Here is a 3,419-nt window from a genome sequence, read left to right on the forward strand (position 1 = left end):
TATCCTTCTAGGATCGCACACTTGTCCAGCCGAGGTGAAGTCCGTGCACGCTGGTGCACGCCGATGTACGGCGGATGGAAGAGAGAGTACGCAATGCAAAGCAACGAAACGGAACAGCAGATCTTATAGCTCCGTTACAACCGGCTAGCTGACCGATCCCAATGAATACGGCCGGTACCACACCCGCTCGGGCATTTCGAGCGGAATGATCGAGAGATAAACTCGTTCGTCCGCCACGCCGCGCCGCGCCAAACGAATACGCTTCGCGTAACGAGTCTCAGGTTTCCCGGCATACAGCTAAACTATCGCATTAGGTCGTCTCCAATTTGAATTTGATGCAACGCGACAACTTTGCATACGCTCCATCTTCCACTGCGAACGCTTCTCTTTCTTTCTTCCTTTCCACTTTTGAAAATGGCACGAAAGTCCCATTCTTCCCTATGTTCTTCTTTATGTCCTTTCTCGTTGTTTCATTTCCAAGTCTATGGCTTTGCCTAATCAACATTTCGGTTTCGAGTAAGAGAACGTTCTTTTCCCTTTTTCGTTAAATTTCTGGTCAAATCTTCTCTTTAAACTAACTAATTATCCTCAGTTTTTATTCTTACACGGTATCAAAATTCTCATTTTCATTTAGTTCAACTGTTTAATTTAACTCATTGTCAACACGTACGAATCAAGCGTACCTTAGATGTCAGGTACAGCGAGGGAATAATTTTTCAAAAATCGTTCGAATAGAGTTGTCAACGGTGCAACAAATAGCGTCGAAATGAGTAGCGTCGAAATGAGAATTAATAGTTCTCGACGATTTCAGCGGTTTGAGTGATTTGAATGAATGAATGAATGATGAATTATTTATAGCTGGAAATATTATTATGTAATATGGATGTTCAAAGTATGTACACACTATCCGTCGCTTTGTTACGCTTTCCGCGTAATTTATTTAATAAGAGATGGTAATTAATACATCCGTGAACGTGTTGCAAATATTAATTCAACGTAATATGCTGCTATATATTTTGCTACAAGTTCACATCTAAAAGCAAGTTTTTTCTTATTTTCATGAAAAAATGTATCCTTCCGCAATCACTTTGTCATTGATATATATTCGCCATACTATAGAGGAAAATAGAGAGACACAGGGTGTCTCGATGTTTCTGCGCAGAACTTTACAAACATGTTCTATCGTATAAACAAAACTATGGAAAAGACGTCGTACAAACATGGGTTGTAAAATGCATTATTAAAATGTCATAACAAAAATACGAAATGATGACGTTCTGCTAATGTTTTACTTGTTGAGATCGTTGATTTGGTCAACCAGTTCGGCAATGGTTAGACGATCATTGTTACCTTGAACGATGGATAAGTGGAGCGGAATCAATTGCTCGCAGAGAACCCCAAGGAGATCACCAGATATCACGTCAGTGGATTTTTACTTGCGGGGAACTGTAAAAGAGAAAGTTTATCAAGAATTAATGCAAAAGATTCGCGACGAATTTGCTGCAATTAAGGAAAACGAATAAGAAATTAGTAACGCGATAGATCCTGTTTTTTGTATTAAGCGGATGATACTTCAGCATATTAATAATAAAGGGCAACATTTTGAAATGGAATCATAATACGAACTGACAATCTATTCCTATGTGGTATCGCACGAAGAAAGCAGTCCGTTATCATTTAATCTTTTTTTAACTTTATAACTTCTTAATAAAGCATTTAAGAGTGTATAAAAAAATATGAGAAAAGACGCGTATATAGCGGGTGTTCAACGAAATTGTACATTTGTACAATTGTAGCACGAACAGAAGTTGACCAGTTTCGAATCGGCTACTGATTTGCTACACGTAAGATCGTTAAAAAGTGTTTGTTTCTACAAAAAATCAAGGTCGCCTCGATTTTTTTAAATGGCACGATGAGTTGTATTTTTGTGAATTTATTGATTCATAGAAACGTTAACGCGTTAAAATTTCGTTTAATAGGGCGTTAGATCAGATGTTTACGATAACGTTTGTACTTTCATTCAAGATTTCTCAGCTGAAGGTCATTCGATGTTCGTAGTCAAGTTAGATCGTTAAACTCGTTGTGAAAAAGTCAAGGAGACGCTGATTTCTTTTTTAAAGAGAGAAGCACTTCTTGTCTATTTTAAGCGTCGCAATTTCTAGCTGATTCAAAACAGATCAATCTTTGCTTGAAACATCCTTTTTGTTATATTATCGGGAGTGCTTAAAGGATCGTGCACACCGCGTCGCAGAAAACACCCTGTATACATATGCATATGCGACGTATCGTTCTAAAATAGGTAACGACGCTGCAGCACCGTGGTTAAGATATAGGAAATTCATTCGCAAATGAATATGTTAATATAATTTTGACGAGTTGGAAAAAATGTATGGAAATACGAAGAGATTAGAATCGTGCATGATATGTACTTGGTACTCTTGCGAATCTTATCGGAAACATTAGTAGCAAAGCAACGTTATGGCGGATCGTTTCCTGGCCGGAGCCTTGGAATTAATTATAAGATACGTATTACATTATGTACCGGTGAATTCATTTTCTTGCTCCTTTTGTTTGTAACCGGCACGTACACGGGGTATAGAAAGTTGGAAGTTGGTTCATTGTTCCCTTCCGGACGTGAGAAATACGTGAAACATTTTGAGTGACAAACCGCGACTCTGTCTCTCTCTTACTCTCTCTCTATCGAGAAAAATAATCGCGTAAACGCATTTACCCAGCAAGCTACGCAAATATTTTTTACCCTCGTTAACTGTTTGTGTCTTGAAGGTACCGTAAAGAGTAGCAATCTCATTAAAAATATTGCTATAAATCTATGCACGAAATCTACTTGTTAGAACAATGCTGTTATTAGTTTGGGGTTAGGTTGGCGTTAGGTTAGGGTTAGGCACGCAAAAAGATAGAAGACTCTGGCAACGAATAACCCTGTATCGATATTCATATTTATAGTTTTTATTATTTTAACGATTTTAACGATTGTAAGAGATATTTATAGATAGTTGGCGTATCGAACGCGTTCTATTTGAACAGTTTTAAAGTGTCTAAAAGAAAGATATCACGGTAGGCAAGAACATTATGGTATAGCCGAAAATAGAAAATATAGACGAATTAAAGGACCTTAATCATGAAAGAATAGAATATCCAAGATGTCGAGACGCAATTAACGACGTTGTAATTCGCGAGTTCGATCCCTCTTTCTCCTTTTTTCTTCTTTTTCCATTTTTTTTTCTTTTTTTTTCGAATCGAAAGTATTACTCGAACATGCGAATGTCATTAACGAAGAGCTTTCGTTGGCATTGCAGTTGTTATTTTTTGAAAGCGCGGTCGAGTGGATTTTCGCGTGTCCCCGTGATTATTCGCCAAACGCTGGGACAGGCACGCGCGAAAAGACCATGAAAACAGTC

General features: G+C 37.9%; 1 long non-coding RNA gene across 1 annotated transcript; it reads right to left on the reverse strand.

Annotated features, from left to right (window-relative positions):
- Positions 1 to 449: 449 nt before the first annotated feature.
- Positions 450 to 3,191, reverse strand: LOC117151734. The gene is made up of 2 exons (XR_004461840.1): positions 2,543 to 3,191; positions 450 to 1,446 (listed from the first exon to the last, which is right to left on the reverse strand). It is a non-coding gene; the product is annotated as an uncharacterized LOC117151734 (long non-coding RNA).
- Between the last annotated feature and the right edge of the window lie 228 nt (positions 3,192 to 3,419).

The sequence above is a fragment of the Bombus impatiens genome, unplaced genomic scaffold (genome assembly GCF_000188095.3).
Source record: "Bombus impatiens unplaced genomic scaffold, BIMP_2.2 scf_0389, whole genome shotgun sequence".
In the NCBI taxonomy this organism is placed as follows: domain Eukaryota; kingdom Metazoa; phylum Arthropoda; class Insecta; order Hymenoptera; family Apidae; genus Bombus; species Bombus impatiens.